The following is a 20,906-nucleotide window of genomic DNA, read 5'->3' on the forward strand; positions in this document are numbered from 1 at the left end:
GCTTAATAACTAATCACTGAACCATAAATAAGAAAGAATTAGATAATTATCCTAGATCACATTGTGGTTAAGGTTGTGCGGTTCCACAAAAGACTAGAAGCTACTAGGTATGCTCAATCCAGTGAGCACGAAGGTTGGATCGGACCCCTATCTTCCACATCCAGACATCCCAAGGGTGTGGAAACCTGGTTCCAGCAGCCTCCCATACTACCTCGGGTGAGACCTCAGTGTGCACTCCGCGGAATGTTTCCGAAAGGGACAGTAGTACTGGGATTTGCTTGGCTAAACTCACTGCTGAACCTAGGTCAGGCCCCTAGTAGCCAACAACTACTCCCCCTAGACACTAGTTGTGTCTCAACAAGCAACAACAACCATAATAATCCACATAGTGTGGGTAGCAGCATACCATCATATAAATTAGAAAGATCAGATTTGAATGCACCAACAGACAATGCTCCTCATGGCAACATGACACCAAACAATAGCAATAGTGTCTCTCTCTCTCTCTCTCTCCTAAAGAAATAGTATCAATATCAAGGCCCAAATAGCAGCATTATATTGTGACTCTCAACATAAACAACATATCATAAGAAGCAACAAAAAAATAATAAACGACTCCATGATCACTACTCTCAACCAGTAGCAACAACATAGCATGACCATTAGAAGCATCAATCTAATATGAGCAAGAACACATCATAAGCATCAATGGTAGAAACATCACTCATTTCAGTAGCATGAGCTACATCATTCTCACTCTCTACCAAGGGAATTAAAACATGAGCATCATCTCTCCATAAACATCACCAACATTAGAAACAAAACCATTTATCACCACCATAAAGAAAGACTACACTACATCCATAACACATTGTAGATAATGGAAACAACATCCTCCCATGCAGCAGCATATCCTAATTGACAATAATAGTAGCAAAGCATATGATGACCATCATCGGCAACACAATGTGAGCTATTAACAACACACAATATCCTCCATTTGACAAGTAGGAGGCTACTCTAAAAGAACCAAGGACTATGACTCAAAAATATTGCAATGAAAGTACATGGCTTCATAATCATGCTACATGGCTACAAAAATGAGATACTGTGGTAATGCTTCATCAAAACTGAAATATGACTCCTAAAATGTACATGAACATCACTCATCTGACCCTACCAATGACCCAAGGGTGATACATATTGTTACATGGATACAAAATAATTATGAAATCACATAAATCACTGCAAAACATAACATATACCAGCTAATATAAGGATGAAATAAATCTCATGATTCTCTCTCTCAAGACAATCTTGACTCATGAATATACATACAATCCATTTCATGGATCACTCAATCAACACTATGAAGATAAGAAGTGACAATATAAGGCTTTGATCCATGACAAAAAATGAATAACTGCATGCCAAAAAGGATGTGCACAGTTCTTTCCTAAGATTTTCCAAAACATGTCCCAAACTAGCAATTTGCAACACAAAAAGTTAGTAGCCCCGACAACACAAGCTCTCATGAATGCATTGTAGAAGCAATGATCCATGAATATGTAGCAATAAGTAGAAATACACTATTGGCCATCCATATGAATCAATCAACACTATAACCTCCAGATGAATATCAAGCAACAACATGCCTCTAATAATCAAGGAACTACCATATGACACAACATGTATATGCCATCAAAAAAACTACAAATATGCAATACAAACTTCATCCATGCTCTCTTGATGTCATATGTGCACAAACAAGCACAATTCTTATCATCATCAAGAAACATATTTGATAATCTACAATGTGAGATCCTTATGGCAATATGGTATGAAAATAGGATGCATGGCCTCATGATAATGCAATGTAAGATATATGATTCATGTGAATACACATGCAATGGAATCTCATCCATGCTACAAATATAATGAATGATGTAAAAACTTTCTTCAAACAACTCACATAAATCGACCAACAACTTCCTAGTACACATGCATGTATCATTGATTCATCCTCATGTAAAAAATGACTCTCTAATGAAATACAAGGGTGGGGGTTTCAATGAGAGTAACATAATTCCCGCATACTATTACCAATTTTTCATAAAATACATAGCATCCTACATGGCATAAGTGTCATATATGAAAAACATAAAGCCATAACAAATTCCCCCTAGACATATGACATATTTCCATCAACAGCTATTGCTTGTTGCATGGGAACATTATCTTCTCATAACATGGCTCCAACTATCAAAAATCGTGAGACAAAAGGCTAAAATGAAAAATAATGCATCCACCTTGTAGAACTCCCCTTGAACTCATGTGCTCTCCTTCTATGTCTCAAACTGATCTTGTGGACATGAAATGAATAGATGCATGAGGCTGAAATTTCTTCCTTCTAATCACATGCACCTACCAAGTTTGGGTTCTCTTGAAGCCATCTCCTATTGTGCACAAGATAAATATCTACTCTCCCCAAGTAGAATATCCTTCTTTAAATGAAAACACTCTTCCTTGATGTCGTTTAAAGAGATAATTATTTGCAGCTCAACTTTTCTCCTCCATACCTTCTTTGTCTTCAATGGTGGGCTTGCTCTTTTTGTTGACTTGAATATGTCATATCTACAAGATACAACTATGTGGCCATATTTTCCACACTTGAAACAACAATTATCCAAAAACCATTGTTTTCTTGCAAAAAAATTACATTCTCTAGCACGATGACCAAAATGATTGCAAGAAAAACATACCCATAAAATAAATTTGGATACCTTGTGTTTTTCTTTTTTGGGCCATGAATGCTTGGCTACTCCCATACCTTCTTAAACTACTGCATGTTGTGATAGCGATATTCTTTCTTTGCTTCTTCTAGGAATATCTTTTCTTCTTTGGATTCTTTTGATAATGCTACTTCTTGACTTCATTTGTGATAGGCTTGTGATTTTATACTACATGGTTGTCCTTTTCTCTCTCCTTTTATTTCACAAGGAATGATTCTTTTTCAAAGCCCAAACTAGTTTTAATAAGTGGATATTGTTTGCTGATGAGGATTTCATCCAAAATTTTGGCGCTCTTATCCAAATTTGGATACTGAGATAGCTGAATATTTGTCTTTTGAATCTCTGTTCTCAAGGAGGTTAATTCATTTTCTAGGCTTGCACAATAGGATTCTTAGTCTTGTAGTTGATTTGACAAATTCTCATTCTTCTTGATGACCTCCTCATGTTGTATTTTTAGATCAATGATTTGCATGTATTTACTCTCATGGCTACTCTCACTATATTCTTGAGATAAAGTTGGATCTAGTATTGCTATGAGTGTGGAATCATTTTCATCATTCTCTTTCTCTTCAAGAATGTAATGGGATTTTTTGCTAATTTCATAATCTTGAATCCTTTCTTTTCCATACAAACTGTGCAACTTGTCCATGATTTATTTTCTAGACTTGTATTGTCTCACTTTTACTACATCATGATTTGAAAATCCCTTCAAAATGATTTTCTTTGCTTCTTAATTAATCTCATCCTATGTACCACATTCAATTGAGAGAAAACTATCCACATCTAAAGTTAAAAGACATGCTTCAAATTTTACCTTCCAAAGCATGTAATCAGATCCATGTAGCAAAGGAACTCCATCAACTGCAAATCCTTCCTGGTTATCCATGATCTACCTTCTAGCAGTGAAGCTGCATTAGAATCCGAGCTATGATACCAGTTGTTGGATCACTATTGAAGGGGGGGGGGTAGGGTGGATGGGGTTGGTGAATCAATAGTGATAAAAAAAGCATGATTTTACCATGCTTTCTCCAATATATTAATCCATTCATTTCTTAACAAGTATGCATTATATCTAAAACATGCAACTTCAACTAGATCAACACATGAGAGCCATAATCATAAGAAATAAACATGCACAATGAGACACAAACATCACATCAATATATATTATTATTTTTCAAGAAAACCATTACATAGAGAGTACAATATGGAAAAAATCTGAAATGAACTATTATCTCCATCTCACGACTCTACAGAATTTTATATGATCAATAAGCCTTGCCAAACCACCATTGGACTCATGACTCTACAAACACCATCTGATTTACAAGCCTTTCCCAACCCCCATTAGACTCACGAATCTACAAGAACCTATTTGATTTACAAGCTTTACCCAACATCCATTGGGCTTATGAATAATTTTGTTCTCAATCCTTGTATTGTCAGAGCTCCAAACCTAATTATCTATGTGGTTTTCCTTTCATACATTTTCAAACTGGAACATAGAGTTGCCTACATGAGAACATAATAGCAATATCGTCAAAGCACAAAGCTAAAATTCTCAACACATGACATCAATGATTGATATAACTCAAATCATAACCCTCTCTCTCTCATCCTCAAATCACATGGCCTCAATACATTTTCCGCAAACAAACTAGATGCAGAAACTCAACAATGCAATACATAACTGTAACACCCTCCTCCCACATCTACCCAAGTAACTGTCCAACGAGAGTAAACATGTTACTAAGAGTTGCTATGATATGATTCAACTCCCCATGTGTCAGTTAAGTAAGTGGAACCAATGAAACACACTACACAGACCTTCCAAACATACTACAAAACCCCCAATATCCATCCAAACCCTCCAGGTGAGTAGCCCTTGATACAAAATAAATTTTTACTGCGTTAATCCCTCAATCGCTCCCATGAAATGGGCATGAGTGTGACTGGGACCCTCTAGTTGCTTCCACAGCATGGGTATGCCTACGACTGGGGACTTTCCCAAGTAGTTATGTGCCTACCACTCTAAATTTTGTGCCACGTTTTCAGGCCTAGAGCTTAGGTCACTACCCAAAACTCCATGAAACTTCCATAACTTAAATATAATAGTGGAATAATGATAAAAAACTAATTACTTGAATAAGGACTTGATTGTACCCCTACTAGACATGGCCCAAATTTCGTCAAACATGTCACAAATATGCATTCTATAGGTTTAAACAACAGATCTGAGCATAGGGTCTCATACTTATGTGAGAATCACTAAGAAGAATTGATGTCTCATCTCTCATCACAATAACTACATTACCATATATTATTTCATATATTCATTGTACATTCAGTGATTAACCAAAGCATGATGAGAGCCATACATTTTCACTGTCATAAAACTCATTAATAACCAACATATAACCAATAGAAACATCAGGGATATAATAGCCATATAAGCCACATATAAACAATTATATTTACCCATAAAATACCAAGGAGAAATAGAGATCTTATTGATGATCACATAGGCCGACCAGGTATGGGACTTCCACGAACCACTCGACCGTAGACTAGGCTGAACCAAATATTTATTTCAGCTAGTAACTCAACCCAATTTGTTATAGGGATTTAGAGCATTTTTCCAACCAAGGCTCTAGGAACTAGCAGCTCAACCCAAGCTAAAGGAACATGAGAGCTAACCAGAAAACAAAAGGAAATGAACCCACAACACCATGGCTATCTAGGAAATGACAAGACTAGGAAAATCCACTGTCAATCCAAGAAATCCTCCATGCTAATGATAGATCATAACCAAGAAACCACATGCATATGTCATACATGCCAAAATTAGTGAGGAAAACATACATGCAACTCAATACCTGCAAGCAAAAATTTTTGTAGCTACTAATCCCGATGTCCTCTTGCGCTTTCCTTCTCTTCCTTTTCCTTCTTGCTCCAAAACTCCAAGTATGCCACACTCCTCCAAGAAAACTCTAAGTTTGCAAGAGTATGAGAGAGAGGGAGAGAATAGAAAGAGAGAGAGAACTCCAAAATTGAACTGAAAAAAATAGGATAAAAATAGATCCTCATAAGCCTTTTTATCATTGAGGCCTATATTTTCTTCATTTTCTATTATTTTCCTTCATTTTCCTCCTCACATGAAACTTGTGACTTTTCACCTTCTTTTTCTCCTAATTTCCATTATTTTCATAGATAAAATGCCAATAAATGCCTCATTTCCTTCAAAAGCCTTTTCCATTTCCTTTGCCAATTTCATTAGCCATTAATTAATTAGAAGTAATCCCCATCACTATGCTTTTCCCAACATTCATCTTGGAATATGTTTCCCATGACCTTAGTAAATTATTTTGTCTTTATTAACTTTTACATGGAATTTTTTACCAGGGATGTTACAGAACCCTCCTTCTTGGGGGAAAATTGTCCTCAGTGTTCAATGACACCTACAACCAAGAAGACTGTTGTGAGAAAAACATATTTCCCATGGAGCTTTATAACTTAGCTCAATGCAATATTTACAATGATTATCCTACTAAGAATAAAACCAACATGACAACATAACAACATGACAACTATAATGACATGACATTCATACCACTTATTAGAGATTTATAACATAGCTCACGGTGGTATTTACGTCCATATACATATATACATATACTAAAACATCACCAAATCATGTACCAAAGACATATACCAAAACATTCACTAAACGAGTGAATAGAGAAGGATACATAGCCCACATCTGATCTGCCATCTCCCATGTAGATTCATTAGGCCCAAAGTGCTTCCATTACACTTTAACCTACTCCATTTCTTGGTTCTAGGGCATGAGCATCTTTCTCTACAAAATGACCTGAGGTTCTGGCTAGAATTCGCCTTCTGGCTCCACCTGTAATATAGACCAATCAATCACATGATCAACATCTTTAACATGCTTCTTAAGCAATGACACATGGAAAATATCACGGAATTTCACTATCAAAGACAGTGCAATTTCATAGGATATTGGCCTAATCCTCTAAATAATTATGAGAGGTCCACAAACTGAGGTACCAACTTGGAACATGATCCAATCCCGAAGGAGCTCTTCTTCAGTTTGAAGTGAAAGCACGCCTACTCCCCATCCTGAAACTCCTTAAAAAGCTTGTTCGGATCTTCATATATCTTCACCATTTCATGAGTTGCTTTCAAATTCTTCTTGATTACATGCATTTCATGTTCCATTTCTGCCAACATATCAGGTCCTATCAATACTCTGTTAACTAGATCACTCCAAATAATAGGAGTATTGCAACTCTGCCCATAGAGTGCCTCAAATAGACTCATCCTTAAGGATTCTTGATACCCATTGTTGTAAGCGAACTCAACCAATGGTAGATACCCTTCCCACTTTCATTCCTGATGCATCACATGCATCCTCAACATATCCTATAATATCATGTTGATCCTCTCTGTCTATCCATCTGTTTTTGGATGATAAGTTGTGATGAAGGCCAATTCTGTACCTAATCCTACAAACAACGCCTTCCAAAAATTGGAAGTGAACTTCGCATCCCTATCTAACATAATCTTCTATGGAAGACCATGCAATCTCACCACATCTCTGATGAAGACTTGTACCACATAATTCATTGGTATGTAGACTTCACTAGAATGAAGTGTGCTACCTTTGTCAACATGTCCACCACAACCATGATGGAATCATGTTGCCTAGATGTCCTCGGAAAACCTGTGATAAAGTCCATGGAAATGACCTCCCATTTCCACTCTGGAATCAGAATCCGCTATAGTAGTCCACCAAGATGTTTACACTCTTCCTTCACCTATTGACAATCCAAGCACCTAGCCATGAACTCTGCCACATCTCTCTTCAAATTCAACCAATAGTAAAAATTCATTGTTGTCAGTGTCTTCTTATAGCCTGGGTGACCTAAATATGATTTCACATGAAACTCCCTCAAGATCGCCTTCTTGAGTTCACTGCTACCGAGCACATATATCCCGACTCTAAACCTTACCAATCTATCTGTCACAAGACAATAGACCACATCCTATGCACCTGTACCTACACTTGTACCTATACTTGTACCACCTTCTATACCTGTACCTATACTTTGCTGCAATCTGTGGCTAAAGTCCATATACCTAACATCCTATTGACTTGCCTACAATATCCTATCCTATAGATCTATCCCATAGGATCTCATAGCTGCTATATGATTTACTTGTATCCATCTGCTAAGAGAATTTGCAACCATGTTCTCCTTACCCTTAATATACTTGATCTCAAATTCGAACTCACTGATTGTGGCCAACCATCTACCTTGTCTGGCATTCATATTAAGTTAGTGAAATAGATATCACAATCCATTGTGATCACTCATCAATACAAATCATCTACCAAGAAGATAGTGCCTCCACATATTCAACGCATGAAATATCATTGCCAACTCAAGATCATGTGTCGAATAGTTTAGCTCATGCTTAATTAGTTTATGTGAATCATAACATACCACTAGCCCTTCCTACATAAGTACTCCACTTATTCCTCTCTTGCAAGCATCTGTACATACCACATAATCCTTGTTAGGATATACGATCTTTAACACTGGAGCATGTGTCAACAACTGCTTTGATTGCTTAGAATGGGCTACACATTCCTCTGTCCATTCAAATTTCTTACCTTTCCTTTGCAATGATGTGATATGATGAAAAATCTGTGAGAAGTTCTTGATGAACCTCCTATAATACCATGCTAACCCAATGAAGTACCTTACCTCATCCACATTCCTAGGAGTTGCCCACTCCACAATAGCTCTTGCCTTTTCTGGATCCATTATTATGCCTTCCTTGGAAACCACATGTCCCAAGTAATTTACATCAGTATGAAATAAACTTCACTTTATGAACATAGCATGCAACTGATGCTCTCTCAACAATCTCAACCTTTGAGAACACTAATTCTCCCCTCAACTAATAACAAATCATCTATCCTCGACAACAAATACCTATTCTTGATGGCCGCTTTGTTCAACTTCCTACAATCAATGTACAACCTGAGAGTTCCATCCTTCTTATTCACAAAAAATATTGGAGCACCCCATGGTGATACACTTGGCCTAATGTATCCCTTGTCAAGCATTTCCTTCAACTGAAACTTTAACTCTACCAACTCTAGTGTGCTCATCCTGTAAGGTGCCTTAGACGCTGGTGTTGCCACTGGTACCAACTCAATAGAAAAGTATACTTACCTGTGAGGTGGAAACTCTGAAATCTATGCAGGAAATACATCATGCAACTGCTGTAGAACTGGGTACCTACTCAAAACATCTACATCCTCAACTTCCTTACCTTTGTCACTAGAAATATGCACTGCAAATAACACACACCCTTTCCTATGACTATGCATGGCCTGCATAGTTGTCACTATTCTCATTGATGTTGCTTTCTTCTTACCCTGTAAGATTCTTTGTTCTCCATTATCATCCAAACACTCAATAGCTTTGTCATAACAATCCACCTTGGTCATATCAAGATACAACCAGTCCATGCCAAACAACATATTGTATGATCCCAACGACAACACATTCAAATGTGTTGAGGTAGGCATACCATTCAAATCAAATGCACAAACTCTTACCCAATGATGAACTCGCTTCTTTGTACCTATAGCCAACTATACTAACCAAGATTCGTCATGCACTTCTTTATTCAAACCACAATTATCTACCAGGTCAGGATTAACATAACTATAATTAGATATAGGCCCAATCAAAATAGAAACCAATTGTTCACAAAGCTTCTTGTCCATATCAATAATATATGCATTTTCCTACATGTTATCTAGCACGACATAGATCCTAGGAATATTCTGTCCAACATCTACTGTATGTGCCTCCTGAGCACTATAGATCTGCACTCTGCCACCCTGATGTTGTGGAAAATCTCTCCTATGATGCTTTCCTCCACAAGTCCAACACCACACGGTCTCCCTATTTTCACTCTTATTTTTCTCCTTAGACCGAAGTCCCTATCCTCTTCCAGATGTATTAAACTTCTTAGGTGGTGTGAAATTCTCTTTGTCACCTATATCCTGAGGTCATGCTCGCTTCTTATCCCATTTTTATTTATTATTATCATTACCCTTCAAATCCTTCTTACTCTTAGGTTTGTGTTTCGATTACTTATAATAATGCTTTAGCTTTCTAATGGCTTCATCCAATGATTTATGCTCATCGAACCAAATCCTGTCTTTGAATGCTATCAGAAACCCACTAATGAATCTCTAAATCTTATCCTTCTCCTCATTGAGATAAGGCACATACCTTAGTAAGTCCAATAAGCTACTAGTGTACTACTCATCGGTCATGGATCCCATCTTCAACTCATAAAATTCCTTTTCCATTTCATCATAGTATCTCTCTGATAGGGACTTCTTCCATGATAGCCTCTCAAATGCACTCCAAGTCAACTCCTCCTCATAAATACCTCTAGAATTCTTTACATCTTCCCACCAGATATCTACTTTACCTTTAAGACTGAATGTAGTTATTCTGGCCTTCATGTTCTTTGAGTAATCGTGCAATCTGAAGAAATTATTCATTCCAAGCAACCATGCTTTTGCATCCCATGTTTTCTTTATCTCTCCATCAATGTAAGTGTCTTTTATTTATTAAACTCATCCTGAAAATATCCCTTGCCATTCCTCCTGTAAGGATGATAATGACGACAATCATAGTGCCTATCAAAACAAGAACTATAATAGTACCTGTGTCTATCACATCTCCTATCAGTGTATCCAAGAACTTGCCATCCCTAGTCGTGTAATCTTTATCCGACCTGTACCCACCAGGAGACCTACTGCCATATGCCCCATTAGTTTTTTCCTCCTGTCCATGACTGATCCGAAGTGGCCCCTATCATTTCAATTCTGATAAAATCTAAAGGATTACTGCATTAACCTCCACTTTTTTCTTCTATGCCCGTATGATTATGTCATTATCTAATTTGCAACTCCTTATTTCTTCCTTCAAGCTTCTCAATGTGTATACTAAGTCAGAAGAATTAACAACACTGCGTTGCTCATCTCATCCATAAGGAGAATCTCGTGAATTGTAGTCTACCATTTTTCTAGTCATCTTGATCTCTTTCCTGCAAGGCATCTTATGTCACCTAAACCAAATCATAAACAAACCAACGTATCTTAACATCTTTCAGGGAGGATATCTCTTACAATATCAACCATTCAATGTAAACATGTATAAACATAATCATAACAATATGTAAATATGTAGCATATAGATCAAACAACATATAAACATTATTCCAACCATAGTCTAGTCATCAATGCACGACCATATAAATAACATATAATGACCTCATGTATGACAACAACAACCATACCAATGTACAATTGACAACACATAAGCACTTGACATGCATAAACAATGCATAACTAATCATACACTCATGACGATGTTGAAAATAGCAACAAGAAATGTTAAAAATAGCATATAGAAATTCCAATTTAATTTGTCCTTGAATTACGTTGTGAATTAAATCAAAATTCTATTCTCATAGAAACTTGTAATAGTTAATTAAGTTAAATTGATTTAATTAGCTTAGGAAATTCAAGTTGGAATTGTACCTAGATACATGTAGAGTGATCCTTAAATTTTATGGGCCCAGGTTGAGTTCTTATGAGTTGTAATTAGATAACTCAGTCTAACTGAGTTATAGTCAAGTAAACTAGTTCTAACTGTTGGAGGAACTAGTAGAGGTCTAGTAGTGGAGTAGTGCACTAGTGCATCACTAGTACCACACCACTTAACTGAAGATTCACTCATAAATAATTCATGAATGTCACTTCATAGGAAGACCCAGTTGAGATTAGAGTTAAGGGACAATGTACTATCAATTGTTTAATTTTCCAAGTTGTACAGATGGTGCATGCAATCAGTTGAGGGCCTATGGATGGATTGCGTAGTTATGGTGAGGGAATTTCCCGATTAAATACGAGCTAATTCTCTCATCAATTACACAAGGAAGTAGGGGCTTGGAAGGTTACGGAATTGGCTAAGTGTTGGCCAAAGTTAGCCTAGGAAGAAGAGAGATAGATTGTACTTGTGCAGGGATTGTTCAAAGAGAAAAAACATTGTATTTTATTCTCAGATCTTTTGGTTATTGCAATAAAGATAGTTGGGGTTTTAAGTAGTGCTTTCCCTAGATAAATATTGTGTTATGTGCAATTGGAATTCTTCCTTTTCTGGTTATTGCTTTCATTGATGAATTTTGGTTTTCGTTGAAGAGTAGAGTATATTCTTGTCTTATATTTTCGCATATCACATAAGTTTTTGAATATACAAGTAAAAATCTACATGTTATTGGATCTTAAGACAATATAGAAGAGGAGAATTTGAGCTTTGGTGTAGGTGAAAATCGAATTTGCAAGTTCATACTTCAAAGTTGGCAATATGGATGTCTAAGGTTTGAGACTTGAGTTTGACTTGGATGGAAATTTGAATTACATAGACTAGAGGGACAGGATGTAGGTAGTGCTGGAAGACAATGGCCTCAATCAATTCATAGATCATGACATTCCTAAGCCTCCAACATTGGATGCTAAAGATCTTACTAAATGGAGAAACTGTGTGGAAAAGGTGAGGGGGATTATCCTTGAGGGATTTCAAGATCACATTTTATCAAGTCTCGATGGTGTTGTAGAGGTAAATCCCCTCTGTGGATAGAGGCGATCCCTACTAGCCCAGACCGGGTCTAGCATCAATCAAACAATGCTATCACACAAGTTCCTAATTGCAAATTAAAGGTGAATGATGAGAGCCTACTTGGATTCCAACGCTAATATTTGTAGAAGAGTCGCCGCTCTCGTTCCTTTGCTCCGGTCGGTCACGATCCCCACGATCTCCATGAACGGACACCTACACATGCAAAGGACAACACAAATACAAGCATAAAATCCAATTGATGCAATTATATACTAGTCAGAAAAGATATAACTCAAACATCATTACAAAATACAATGAAAGTGGAACCATAATGATAGTCATCTATTATTGATAAACAAAAAAGAAGAATACAACCATAGTTTTGACGTCAAATCCTCCTTTGGCTGGGTGGTCAGCAACACATGTCTTGCAAAGCTTGTTGGGATGGGAAAACAAGCCTCTCTCTCCTTGGTTACAAGAATCTCCTCACTTAGATTTGGCCTTATGGGTGCAAAGAAGGCTCTTGCAGCATTACTCTCTTGGACTTCTGGAATTCTTACTCTCACTAGCACTAGCTTGCCAAAGGCATAAGGACAAGCTTTTATAGATAGAGGGGAAGGAGATAAGATCAATCACAACATCCATGGGATTGGCTTTATCACTAAGAAGCTTCCATGAAAGGTGGCAAACCACTTCCCTTCTATGGAGATTCGAAGCCAAACCATCCTAGCTCAACATAGATTCAGTTGATGAATGGGTTAGAGAGAACCTTCGCAAGTTGGTTTGTTAAAATCTTTACCCAACTGGGTTGGCGCGAGTGCGACTCTGAGACAGAGCGCCAACTGGCGCGCCCTCTTTGGAGGATTTCCCCCATTGGTGCGAGTAGTACACTGAGAAACCGTGCCAATGGAAAAAGGGGTCTTTTTATGGGGATTATGCAGGAGATGTCTTCAGGGCATATGAAGCTCATACTTGGAGGAATATAATGCAAGTGTTTTCAGGTCATGTCACTTCTCACAAGTCCCGGAATGAGTCCTCCAGTGTGCGGGAGAGGGGTAATAGGGACGGTGACAAATTATTGTGTAACAGATGGTAAGGAAACTCTATATGTTATGTGGAAGGAGTTGATGGACTTGTTTAAAAATAGTAGTGACCATAGGAAATTGGCACTAAAGGACAAACTCAGAAAGATCAAGATGGAGAAAGGCATCTCAATTCCGAATTACTTGACCAAGTTCACCCATTGTCGGGATGAGCTTGGAAGTGCCTAGATTACTATTTCCGAAGAAAATATGGTGAGCCTAGCTCTTCTAGGAATTCCCAAGAGTCAACATAGTTACCAGGACTCTATCAATGGGAGGGAGAAGCTACCAAATTGGGAATGCCTGTGGTTGTATTTGCTACAAGAAGAGTTTAAAAAGAAGTGGAAGAGGACTTTGCATTAGTTAGAAAAGGAAATAAAGCCAAGGGAAAGGAGTCCCAAGGACAGGAGGGCGACAAGAAGAAGGACTTGTCGAAAGTAAAGCATTTTCACTGTCACAAACACTGGCACTATGCCACAAATTTCCCACAAAATAAAGCAAGCAAGAAGGATCCTGCAGTAGTGGTAGTAGGTGAAGCTCTAGCTTCATAATTCAAACTTGATTTCACTCTCATTGCATGCATGGCCAGCACTGTAATGGAAAGCATGTGGTATCTCAACAACAATGCATCATTCCATATGACAGGGAATAGAGATCTCTTCAGTGACTTTGAGGAGAAATATCTTGAGCAGAACATAGAGTTTATAGATGATAGTTGGTCTAGCGTGACCGACATTGGTATAGATACCTTTCAGAGGGAGCTTGGCTCCCCTCTCAGAATCACAGATGTAATGTATGTTCTAGGACTAAAGAGGAGTCTTGATTTCATTGTAGTATTAGAAGATCGTGGCTATGATCTGATTTTTAGTAAGGGAAAGGTTTTCCTTAGACACATTGCCACAGGACAAGTGAAACATATCAGTGTGCGATTCAAGAACCTATATGCTCTTGAGGTGCAAGATGCATGCAAATACTTGAGGAGAAAGGCAAAGGTTAGAGACTTGGTGGTTGAGAGGGAGAGTGAATTACCTCTCAACATGAAGCCCTAGAAGAAGCCTTAGAAGCTGACTCAGGAAGTTGTGGAGTAGCCACAATTAGAGAAGCAGAGAGGAGAACAAGTGGAGAGATCTACTCAAGTAGAGAAAAAGTAGCCTCAAAAATTTGTGGAGCAGCAACAATTGGAGAAGAAGAGAGGAGATCAAGTGGAGGCATACACTCAAGCATAGACCTCCAATAGGAGGAAATTTCGAGCCAAGTGGGAAAGAGGAAGCACATGCAACCATACCTCTAGGTGAGAGGTGAGGCAATGTCAAGTAATAGCCCCAAGAGTGCAGAAATTTGGGTAGGGTCCATTGAAATTTTTGTCTCATGGATCATGACCTTGTTATGGGAGCCTAAAATGCACAGTAGCAGGATGGATGAGTGGCAGTTGATGTAGTCAGATGTTAGAGTGTCAAAGGCAGAGACTAGTAGTGGTTAGATAATCGAGAGCACAGAGCAGAGTTGAAAATAGTGTAGAGGGCACAAAGGCAGAGTTAGCATAAGCACAAAGTTTTCAGTAGACAGAGGCAGAGCTAGTAGCAATCAAAGGCTTTAGTGATAGATCCACCATACTAATTCGGGTTGGATGCTTTTTCGTTGCAGATGTTAGGCCCTTATACTACTAGTGTAACCCCTTATTGTTATTAGTACAACCGCCTTCTTATGTTGATGTACCCATGTAGTGCCCATATTGTTACTATTGTGCCCCATAGAAGCCCACTACTATTATTATTGTGCCCTTACATTATTATTGTTATGTCGGCTCTGATTATATTATGACCCCTTAGACTCCTATATATAGAAAGGAGGTCTTTTCATTTGTATCATCCAATAATTGTTCATTTGTATAATGTAAAGGAGGTTTCCCCCACGAAGAGGCTGAATTATAAGGTGTTGATCTATCTTTTCTATCCTTTTGTGAGTTGGTTCCATAACATTTGGTATCAGAGTTTTGGATTCTAGGGTTTCGCTGCTCCAAATAGGCCATCGTGGAATTTTCTGCAATGTTTCAAAAGAAAAAGAAAAAAACCCATTTGAGATGAGAACCTTGGGTCCGAATTTCAGAGCTTTTCGCGTTGTATTTGCAGAGATCTGATCTTAGGAAGTTGGTCTTTTTGCAGACTCCTGAATTACATTCCAAACATGTGACCTGGGGAAAATTGTCATAACGTTCTCTCTGAGCATCGGATTGAAGTTTTGTAAGAAGGTACAGAAAGAGGACAGACTGTATTTTCTTGTATATATTTTTCAGAGCCGAAAGTCAAAACAGGGACACGTGGCATGTCGTACAAGTTCACTCTACTGAACTAGTCTATAATCAGGTCACTGTGGGAGATTTGGCATAACTTTTCCTTGGAGAATCCAATTTGGATCAGATTGGTGGCATTGGAAAGAGGACGCAAAGGGCTACTGCAGGACGCAATTTTAGAACTGGAAGATCCGAATTTATAGAGTTACAGTCGTTTCAAGATCGAGCTCCTAAAATCAAGAAAAAACGATATGAGGAAGTTTGATGGCAAGGATTGTTACAGGGATTAGTGTCCACACGGATCTACTCTATCCCACTAAGGTATGGTAGGGCCTTAGAAACAAAACCACAATAAAGTCTAACTTGATTTCCTTTTATATGAATAGATAGAAGAAGAGAGAAAGGGCCAACCTGTGTCTTCCGTTTGAACTCCTTAATTGATTCTTCCTCCTTCTTGTAGCCATTCAGTTCTTATCCGCTTATATGCCCAGCTTTTAGGAATACCTGCGAAATCAAAGCAACCAGATACTATGCAAGAACATAGATCTATCATATAAGTAACCTAGGGTCAGTGTAGATTAGCCATTCACATGCATAAACATAAACATATATTGCACAAGTAAATGGAAGGAACAAGAATAGCTTTATTGATCAAATAAGTCAAGAGAGTTACAACCAGTTGTTCCGACCCAGCATCATCCTCTTGACATGAAAGAGTTCTCTTAGAACCTCATACAAAAGCAATCACCCAACAAGCTCAAAGATCTCCTCAAGAAACTATCAGCAATTCCTTGCAATAAGCCCAAATTCCAACCTCTGGATCTCATGGAAATGGATCCATTTATAGCCATTTGACAAGGTCATGAGTCAGCTTCTTTGTTTTTGATTAGTGTCCTCCCACTGATAGTCCATGCTTCCACTTGGTGAATGAGCATCTATGACTCATCCAAGGTCGAATTCTGAGTAGCAAGTGTCACAGGAGAGAGTTATGGAAGATTCCATGTCTTTCCACCTTGCAAACCAACACTGCCATTTGTCACTTTCCCGCTCAGCGCACCCTATAGAAGGGCTACCTGCTCTTAAACGCAGGTCCACAGTGTATCTACCTGCTCTTAAATGCAGTCAGACCATGGAGCAAGTGCTCTTATCCTGAATTGACCTGTTTTGAGTGGTTTTTCATGAAGGACTTTCTGGGAGGAGCTATAATCCTTTGACCTTTCTCCTTTAGGGGTTGAAACAACACTTTTAGGGACTAAGAATCCCTTGAATTATGGATATTTGTCGCTTGGAGTCGCAGGACCCAAAAATATCTATAACAGCTGCCCCCTAAAGCATGAGGTCGATATTTTTCTTTCTTCTTCTTTTTTCAAAAAATGTCGGGTGAAATGCTTTATAATGAGGATTCAGAGTTCTTTACTAGCCAAGAGGAGACCTGTAATAAGATACAACACAATACATTATCTTCATAACATTTTTCATGATCTAGCTGAGGCGGGCATTCCCATGCTCAGCGTTATAAATTCATACTCATGTACATAGGACAGATAACTGTCTGAAAATAGACTGATGATTCTGGTAGAGCCATCATCCTGATTGGATGATTATCTGTGCCGTAATGCTGTACATCTGATGTTTTTATTTTCCTGAATATATCGCAGCCCGGATGGCTGAAACTAGATCCGGGGTCTTCAATCTCTTCCGATCTTCACTCAAAGTACAAGTCGATCCATGTGAAAAGTGATCTGGAGTCGAACATGGAAAGACATCGCTTGATTACCAGCCAATAATGTAAGCCGTTAACAAGCGCGAGAGGAATCACCGATAATGATGATGACCCTCAAGGTACTGCAGTACAATCTACGTGGTGTGAATAAATGACTTGGCGTCGAACACCACGCAAAATCTTTCGGTCGAAGGCCAATGATGTAAACCTATCGCCGAAAGTGAGAAACTTGCCATTAAGGCATGCAAGCTTCAAAGTACTGAAGGGGGTATTCCTAGATCGACTTCTTGGATAATGAGCTGATGTCGACAAGAAGCGATCCGTCACAGGAGGGCCTTAATGAATCCCACATCAGTGACACGGAAAGGAGCAAATGATTTTATGGAGGTGAAAACTGACTGACGATATGAAGTTCAGGATGGCGGTCATGAATGGATGGAGCATAAGTGTATTGTGGTGGGTGGATCAGGGCGAACTCTCTGAATGACTTCTCTTGAACATATCGGCGACACTGACATGATGGATTGGTAGCATTACCCCAGATATGGATGGTGTGAGGAGACCATGGTGATGTGACCAGTGAATGAAACAACCCAACCCGACATGGATGCGGAATGAAAGTGTCATGTTCAAGAGCGACTTGCTACCAACAAAGTTTCTTCAAGTTTCCTTCCCAATTTTTCCCCAGTCATTGCTGACCAGTACCTCTTTATTTTTGTCAAGCTTGAGGAGGATAACATATGCTTGTTCTATAATCCGCCCTTCGGGCGAACCCATCGCTTCGTTTTAACGAGCTTAGCGATGGTGAAACTCGTTCTTGCCTGCCACAGACAAGTTTGTCGCTATTAGTTCTTTAACGAGTTTAACGACAAAGACAACTCGGTCCTTTTCAATTTTAGAGAGTCTGAAAAGGTACGTAAAGGAAACTCCAATATTCCTTTTTCGTCATATAATCCCTTAAGTCTGAAAAAGTATAAAACAATACAGAAGGGATGGATTTTCGATCCTTTTAACGAGCCGAACAAAACAAGCGCTCGATCTTTTTGTGTAATAATCTCTCAAATCCAAAAAGATTAAAATTTAGAGGAGAGATAGCACTTTCGGTCCCTTTAACGAGCTGGAGAGGCTAATAGCTCGGCTATCTTTTCATATTTAGCGATTCCATTTGAAAAGAGCTTAAAGAGGACTCGTCTTTTGAGGAACGAGTGATGAAATGGGTAGCAACTGATTCCAGGTAAGGCTTGGAATTTTCCAATCACGACAGTGTTACAAGGATGGCTAAATGATCACTCTTCGCAGCTGTTCCTCAAAATGGGTAAACAATCAAATGGAGGTGAATGATCAGCCAATGCAAAATGGAGGTGGTGGTGCAAAACACATCCAAGGCTTTAAAAGGCTGAAATTTTATATTCACGACGGTCATTTATCGGAGGTTGGTTCATTTTTTCTGGATGAGCTTGAACTCTAGAGGAAAGCTTGCTCACAATGCTTAGGTTTATTTTTTAACGAGCATGAATTCGCACTAAAACTGCTCGATGAGGGTTTATTTTTTAACGAGCTTTAACCCTGTGGTAACACTGCTCATGGTAAGTTTGCATGCCCCCAGCATAATAAAGCAAATCAAGGGATGCCCCCCAAGCTTCATTGCATTCAACTCGGTGGTTGGAATGAAGGTTTACCTCCGAGATCTTTGAAAATCTCGATTTGGAATGGGAGTTGTTTCATTTTTTAATGAGGTTGACTTAGTAAAAGAACTATCCTCATGACTCCTTGTTTCATTTTTTAACGAGGTCGACACGAGATAAGAATTGTCCTTGGGATTTACCGTCTTTACAGTATTTGATAGAAAATCAAAAACTGAAGGATGGTTAAGGTCGCTAGAATAATCTTCGCGGTAACTCGGAAGATGGGAACGATGGTAGTGATCTTCCCATGGTGTCTCTCCTATCATCATTGATTGAATGATTCCTTTGTCTGTAGAATGTACATGCGACCAAGGATCTGAAGAGGTACCATATTCCTTAGACTTATCTATCCAAACACTTGATGAGTGTTGATTTGAATTTGCCCCCCAGGCCAAGAAAATTGATTGCTACAATATTTCTATTAGGGCGACGATCCATGCTGTCAAAATGTTCAGGAATCTTCTGAATCCATTAGATATAGAAGATTTCATATTGTAGGTTTCCACTGTGGCCACTTCCGCCAGATTCCTCGGAGGCGGTAGGGAAAAAGTACCCATTAAGGCAGGGTCTTTTAGGAGACCTACTCCGATATTTTGAAGCGAATGATTGCTTCCATGGATCATTGGAATGCTTCCCGTAACTTGTGGACTGTGGGGAGAAATGTTTGTTGGTCGACGATTGTAATTCCTCCTTGAAAGGGAAATGCAATCTTCCTGAAGTAGGTCGACACAACTGCAGCCATGGCATATATCCAGGGCCTTCTCAGTAGGATGTTGTAATCGAGGTTTCCGTCGATTACTTCAACATCAATTTCTACTAATTTGCCCCCTAGTTCAATTTGCAAGTTATTTAAAATCCCGTATGGAGTGTATGATCGTCCATCAAATGCTTTTAACATTGTTGACGATCTTGACAAGGGTGGTGAGCCTAAATTTTTCCAGCAACTGATCGACATAATACATGTAGATGCCCCCTCATCAATAATTGTTCGATGAACAGTTTTGTTGAGGGCTTTCACTTGAATAAGGAAAGCTAGTTGAGCTGGTAACTGAGGTTCATATCCTTTGTGGTTAAAGGATACAAGATTGGAATCCATTGGCACAACTTCGGTCGAAGTTGTTATCAAATTACTAGGTTTTTCATTAGCCTTGTTATTCGATAGCTGTGGATTCCCGTAATCTTTACTCCTTGTCAAAGCATCATTTTGCTGCTTTGAGATAGACAACATAAGCACTTGGGATCGGGAAGCATTTTGATTAGCAACTAGTTTGGTTCCTAGGTTTGGAAAGGGATCAGTCAATACTGCTGAGGTTTTTGAACTCTTAAAGAGTTTCTTAACTTCAACTTTATATGGACACTCTCTTGTCCAATGATCCTCATCACATATATGACACCCCACAGGGGGTTTCCTTTGCCCAGAAGGGTTTGCAGAATATTTTTCAGGAGACGACTCTTCCTGTTTTTTCCTCTTGCCTCGTGGTTGCTTCAGATGTTTGCCTTTGTTGGTCGACATGGAACTTACCTCCAAGGCAAGAAGTTGTTCATTTGCATTGTTTGATTTAGGAGGGTGAGGAACGGAAAATTCCGGTCT

This window comes from Pinus tabuliformis, chromosome 1_1, assembly GCF_031772625.1.
Source record: "Pinus tabuliformis cultivar Carrire ecotype Pingquan chromosome 1_1, CPIR1, whole genome shotgun sequence".
Lineage (NCBI taxonomy): Eukaryota > Viridiplantae > Streptophyta > Pinopsida > Pinales > Pinaceae > Pinus > Pinus tabuliformis.